This window comes from Rousettus aegyptiacus, unplaced genomic scaffold (genome assembly GCF_014176215.1).
Source record: "Rousettus aegyptiacus isolate mRouAeg1 unplaced genomic scaffold, mRouAeg1.p scaffold_m13_p_7, whole genome shotgun sequence".
NCBI lineage: Eukaryota > Metazoa > Chordata > Mammalia > Chiroptera > Pteropodidae > Rousettus > Rousettus aegyptiacus.
This window is the reverse complement of record NW_023416310.1, coordinates 19,203,437-19,210,651: the sequence shown is the minus strand read 5'-3', so window position 1 is coordinate 19,210,651 and position 7,215 is coordinate 19,203,437. Positions and strand designations below refer to the sequence as shown.

Below are 7,215 nucleotides of genomic sequence, written 5' to 3'. Positions count from 1 at the left end.
AATTTCATTCAAGGACAAAGAAAGAACTAGCCCAACATAATAATAAAAAGAGACTAGTTGATAAAAATAAAACTGTTTCATGACTTAACTCCAAAGCAGTTCAATGTAAAAGAAAGAGCTGAAATCCAAGGAATAAAGGGAGAGAGGAGCAGAGGGAGGGAAGGAAGGACGAAAAGAAGAAAGGAAAGGAGAGAAAAAGGAAGAAAAACATCAGAAGGAGAGAAGAGTTGAAACCATGGTGAAGGAAAACTTCCAAAAAGTAGAATAAGAAGGATAGTCAAATGGGAGGAAAAAATAAGAAAATCAGAGAATCAAATCAATCTAAGAATACTAACATCCAACTAATAAGATTTCAAAATTAAAATCAAGTAAGAGCCATATAATTCAGCAACTCCACTTCTGGGTATATACCCCAAAAGAACTGAAAAGAGAAACTTGAAGAGATATTTGTACATCCAGGTTCACAGCAGCATTATTTGCAAGAGCCAAAAGGTGGAAGCAACCAGAGTCCGCCAACAGACGAATGGATAAACAAAATGTGGTATATAATTACAATGGAATATTATCAAGTCTTAAAAAGGAAGGGGATTCTAACACACGCTACAAAATAGAAGAACTCTGAAAACATTATTCTAAGTGACCTAAGCCAGCCACAAAAGGACAAGTATTATATGATTCCACTTATATGAGAGTAATGATTAATTCTATGTCAACTTAGCTAGGCTACAGAACCCAGATATTTTGTCAAACATCAATCTAGATGTTGCTCTAAATGTATTTTTTAGATGAGATCAACATTATAATCAGTACTACAGACTTTGAGTAAAGCAGATTATCCTCCATAATGTGGGTGGGCCTCATCCAATCAGCTGAAACTCAAAAATGTACACTTAAAAATGGTTAAGACGGTAAATTTTATGTTATGTGTATTTACCACAAATTAAAAAAAATAAAACAGCTAAGAGGACATGGTCACTCATAAAGAACGTGAATCCAGAGATTTGAAAAGACTGTCAAGAGCCAGACCAAGGAAAGAGAAATGACAACCAAGGCACACCGCTGTGAAATTTCAGAACATCTGGGTTAAAGAGAAGATTATAAAAGCTTTCAGAAAGAAAAAGAAAACATATTAAAGGTCCCTTATAAAAGGAAACTAGAATGACAAAATTAGACTTCTCAAAAACAATGGAATCTAGAAGCATTGCTTCTAAAATTCTGAGGAAAAATTACCTTCAACCTGAATTTCCACACTTATGCAAAGTATTAATCAAATATAGGATTACATTAAAGATATTTGTTAAACATGTAGAACAATGCTCTTCATCAAAATAAGTAAGTAAACCAAGAAACAGGGAGATTTTGTATCCATGAAACAGGGACCCAAAAGAGTGATACAGAATATTCCTAGAGGATGACTGTGCAAAAGGCACAGAGGTTGGGACAGGAAATCTGTGGGCTCAAGGAAGGTCTCCAGAGAAGAGGTCCCAATAAATTATCTGATGAACTTGTCCGCATGCAAAATTATGGAGGTGTTTCCTTCTCTCTTCCTCCTTCCTTCTCTCACTTCCTCATTCACTTCCTCCTTTTCTCTCTACTTATTCATATTTAACTTATATATATATGTCTTATTCATATGTGCGTAAATATTTTAATACATTTGTATGTACAGCAAAACAAAGCAAATGAAAAAATCTATGTCATTACTAACTTCAGGACAAACAAAAAATATATAAAAATAGGGAAAGTAAGTGATGAAATTAGGCTGAGGAAAAACATAGTTTCAAAGTGTTAAATCTTCATTCTTCCTAAAAGGAAATAAATGAACAATACATAAAATTAATAAATCAAGAAACGGCAGTATTATTTTAAAACATGGAGGCAGATACAGGCAAAGAGTTAAAGTGTTTGTCTCTGGGAAATTGGACTGGAGATTGGAAAGGGGTAAATCCAATAATTTGACTTTTTTCCTTAAAAGGCTTTTAGTTTCATTTAAATATTAAAAATATATTTTAAAAAGTGGGTATTTTGTCTACAGCCATCCCACCCTGAACACACCCGATCCTGTCTGATCTCAGAAGCTAAACAGGGTCGGGCCTGGTTAGTACGTGGATAGGAGACCACCTAAGAAGATGGGTGCTGTAGGTGTAAAAAAAAAAAAAAATAGGTATTTTTCAGTCTGATAGAGACTGCACACCTATTAGAATAACTCAAATCCAGAACACTGACAACACCAAATGCTGGTGAGGACATAGAGCATCAGCGCTCTCATTCATTACTGATGGGAATGCGAAATGGTGCGGCCACTTTGGAAGACAGTTTGGCAGTTTCTCACGAAACCAAGCAGACTCCTACCACATAATTCAGCAATTGCACTCCTTGGTATTTACCCTAAATGAGCTGAAAATCTATGACCACACAAAAACTTGCATGCAAATGTTTGCCACAGTTTTATTTCATAATTAGCAAATACTGAAAGCAACTGAGATATCCTTCAGTAGGTGAAGCGATAAACTGTGGCATATCTAGACACTGGAATATTATTCAGTGCTTTAAAAAAAGAGGTATCGAGCCATGAAAAGGCATAGAGAAACATTAAATGCATATTACTAAGTGAAAGAAGCCAATCTGAAAAGACTATAAAGGGTAGAATATGGCACCCCAAAATAAGCCACTTTGGCCTAAGAATTATTTTGAGCTAAAAGTGGTTAAAAAGAAGTAGATGCAAGACAAGCTCTCTGCTCTTATTTTTTTTTAAATGTCCCCCACTCCCTTCTCTACCAGCAAGGACAGAAGTTTATCACCAGAGACAATTATGGACTGTACCAGAGGACTCTACGTAACGAAGCTTGCTAAAGCTAGCCATCATCTCCCATTAGTTTCCCCATATGATTGCTTTCCTACAATTGGCCACCCTAGAAACTCAAAGTCCTTTTCCTTTGTCTTATCACGTCTCTAAAAATGTATGCTCCTTTTGTTAAGATGCTGTGTAGCCCAAGTTCTACCTAACTCCTTTGAGTTTTCATGTGGATATGCAACATGTATGTTAATAAATTTGTTTTTCTCATGCTAATTTTCCTTTTTCCATCTAATTTGCATGCCTCAGTTGAAGAACCTAGGAGCATAGAGGGAAAAAAGTTAAACTTTTCCTCCCCTAAAGGTACATACTATATGATTCCAGCTACACAACATTCTAGAAAAAGTCAAAACAATAGAGACAGTAAAGAACCAGCAGTGCCTCCCTCTACTCACTATCCTTCCAAGACTCTTTTAGTCCCTTTCACTCTGTCTCTGAGACACCACACACTGTGGAGTGTTGTAAAAGCAGAAAATTCTCCGGTAAGCTAGTCACAAGGACAAGACAGGGAGTGATATCTTCGGGCACCAGCTTCCAAGAAAAACAACATCGCCGCCAGGATGCAGATAACAAGACTGTCTACCAGGCCCTGTTTGCTATAAGATTTAGGAGTCCCCCAGAAACAATCTATCTTTGTACTAGACGCTAACAGCCAACTTCTGCTTTTGTGATCTGCTTGCTTGCTTGATCAAAGACCCACCAGGATGTGGGTTTAGGCTTTATAATCTGTCTCCTCTAAAAGCTCAGGGCTGATTCTCTGACCCTGTGTGGTGGAGAGAGTCAGTCACCGGCCAGCTAATAAAGGCTCATAATTAATCTCAATTAGCTCCGTGGGTCTTAGATTTGAACACACCACAACAGTGTTACCCTTTTTCTAATAAACTTTCCTTTTGACTCTAAATAAAAAAGATCCAGCAGTTTCCAGGGTTAGTGGGGAGGGAAGGAGCACAGGCATTTTTAGGGTCGTGAAACTACTCTCTGTGATACTATAATGATGGATACAAGTCATTTATCAAATGGATACATATACATTTATCAAAACACATAAAATGTACAACGCCAAGAATGGATCCTAAGGTAAACAATGGACTCGAGGGTGATAATGATGTGTTAATTTAGGTTTGTGCATTCTAACGAATGTACCACTCTGGTGGGAAATACTGAGAACTGGGAGAGGGTTGCTACACATGTGTGGGGTGGGAGTATATGAGAAATCTCTATGCTCAATTTTGCCGTGAACCTAAAATGGCTCTAAAAACTGGTTTATTTTTTAAAATTTAAATTACAAAAAGCATATCATGAAAAAAATTATAGAAGAACTACTCTCACATGGTCTTCACCTAGGAAATCACAACTGAGTGGAGCCAATATGGAATCATGGAATGAACACAGGCGTGGGGAGCCTGGTTCCAGCCTTGGATCAGCACTTCACCATCTAGGTATCTTGGGAATGGCAAGTCTCTCTTGTGGGTCCCATTTTCTTCCACCAAAGCACTAAGGAGCCACACTAAACATAAGCCCCACAAAACAATGTGCTGGAAAAAAATTAATCTGTGGTCAAACAACCTTGGGAAGCACAATATAATCTGTCTCCTGGAGACTCCAATTCACATTAATATTTTAAAAGGAATGTGAAATCTTACAATAAAACTTTATATTGTTTTTAACCTGCTTCATAAATCTCTAAGACCATGTATTCTCCTCACCATGTTTTTTCTTTGAACCTATTGACAGTTCTCTGAACTACTGTTCTGTGGAAAACTAAGGGAAATATCACCTGTCTTAGTTGAGACTGCTATAACAAAGTACCATAGACTGGGTGGCTTAAAAACAACAGAAGTTTATTCCCATGGTTTTGGAGCGGGAAGTCAAAAATCAGGATGCCAGCATGTTCAGGTTCTGGGGAAATCCCTCATCTGGGTTGTAAACACTGTCCTTTTATTATGTCCTCAGGTGGAAGAAAGAGGACTAAAGAACTCTCTGAGGTCCTTTTTACCCCATTCATGACAGCTTGACTCTAATGACCAAATTACCTCACAAAGGCCCCACTTCCCAAGACTATCACACTGGGGGTTAGGATTTCAACATATGAATTTAGGAGGACACAAACATTCAGTCTATAAAAGTACCCTAAGATCATTTCTAAGATAAATATTCTAAGATTCCTTCATTATCTAAGACTCCACAACAATACCCATATAATGGCCTTTGGATCACTGACAGATTTGGGAAAATGCACATCCTTGAGTCATTTCTTTCTCTGATTACTTTCTTCAGTCCTGTAAAATAACTTCATAAGAAGTCACTTAATATGAGGTGATAATGTCATTCCAGAAATAAAATTCCCATAAACTAATGATATTTTCGAAGCACAGCTTGGATCTACAAAATTGTTTTATCTAAAACTTTTTTATGTGGCATAAACTACATAACAGATAAATGTCTTATCTGAAAATGAATAAACACACACAGAGGCATTGCCAAAGGATCCTTCAGCATTCTAACAAAGAACAGAACTAATTCATTTCTTTCTAGGCAAACAGCAAATCTTCCTCTTGTGATAGAAACATATTTGAGTGAGGAAAATGTAATGTATTATTTTATAACTATAAACTAATTTTCTTATGAATTTATGAACACAGCTGATGAGAGCCTCTATCTGTCAATGCCACGATGCAGAAAACAACTCTACTTAGAGGCAAGAAGCGAGAACCTGATTAAAATGCAGTCGATAAGAAGTGTCCGTCATAGATCATACAGTGCCGAGAGGAACTCTTGCTTTGATGACCTGCAAACTGTGGGAGCAGGTGCTGATACTGGCTCAGGAGAGCCATCAAGGAAACAAATATAAAAGAGCAGTTACACAATAATATTTAGAGGCCTCATGATAGCAAAAAGAGAAGGGTCTTCAAAGCGTACCTACCAAGATAAGGCATGAGAGGGGTCTGGGTTTATAACAGTCATCAGCTATAGAAGAAGCTGGAAACCTTGACATCATTAGCAACCACTCCGAGTAGATCTTTCCCCTATGGGAAGTATTTATGGGTCAACTTACAGTCGTTATTCTTGATTCTTCTCATTAGGATTACATGAAAAATCTAACCTGCCAGAATTAACATTCTATAGAGGCTTTCTTCCAGAAATCATCACCATAGCCAAGAAAAAAAAAAGTATCCCCGTTCAGGCCAATTTAAAAATAAATCACCATCTGCTACCAGCAGGAAAACCACATAGGTCACAGAAGAAAAAGACCGATCTGTAGCCATTGTTGAGTACCTACTGCAGCAAAGAATAAAAACCCAATGTCCCCACTGGCTCTGGCGCTCAGTTATTAAAACAAAATACAAATATTTTCCACTTCATTAGAGTTCAGTCAACTCATCCTCTGTCTTTTCCAGATCCAAAGGCACACAATTAACTTGAAAATGATAGTTTCTCTAAATTTTACCTTTCAAGTTAGAAAAACGTATTGTACATCCAGTCCTCAGTAGAGACTAGAATAAACCAATCAACCAATCTGGTAAGCCATCAAGTGGATAAAAACTTCTCAAGCAAGAAGAAATATTGTTAGATGTTAGTGACCACAAACTAAAAAACAAATGGAAAAAATTAAAAGCAAGAAACCTGGCTTTTATTATGTAAGTTAATTGCATTTTCGTTTCCTATACTAAAGTGCGGCATGGACCACCAGGCCCCTCTCACCTCCTGCTCCATGAGGTACTATGGATTTGACCAATGAGAAACACCAGTCAAGGTCCACTGACATAAGAATTTATTCTTGCTACTGGCTGAGGTTTCACAGTAAAGGGAATTCTAAGATGACAAATCTTCTTTGTCCAAGATCCATTGGAACGAACATATATTTAGGACTAAAATTAATTATGGTTGGCTTTCTAGGGAGATTAGGAGATATTTGGGTTAACTGAATTTTCTTAACTAAACTTTTCTTCAAAAGGAACAGGAGACCATCTTCTGTATATTTTAATAATTTGTTATATTTTATAACGTTCGAATGATTTGGTCCTTTTTAAAGGCGGTCAAGGCATGCCATCCCAAAATATGCCACTGTGGCATAAAAATTATTTTGAGCTGAAGGCATTTGAGTTTCTGAAATCTCTCATCTTCCTCAATGTGGATATTCCCAAAAGAATTCAACTGCTGTATATCCCTTCCATAGGGACAATTCTAATCATCTTGGAGACTAGGACTTAAGAAGTAAACACCACATCCAAATAGACATTCAAGACTATTTTCCTAAAAGCCCATTTATCTTTCCAAAAAGTCATTTGTCTTCTATAAATGCCCTTTCTCCCGACCCGCTTTTACAAAGTGATTTTTTCCCACTGCCTCGCTCCCCTTCC

The 7,215-nt window shown here is 37.1% G+C and overlaps 1 pseudogene; it reads left to right on the top strand.

Annotated features, from left to right (window-relative positions):
• The first annotated feature begins 2,027 nt into the window (after nt 1-2,027).
• LOC118606201 lies at nt 2,028-2,145 on the top strand (annotated as a pseudogene).
• Nucleotides 2,146-7,215: the final 5,070 nt, after the last annotated feature.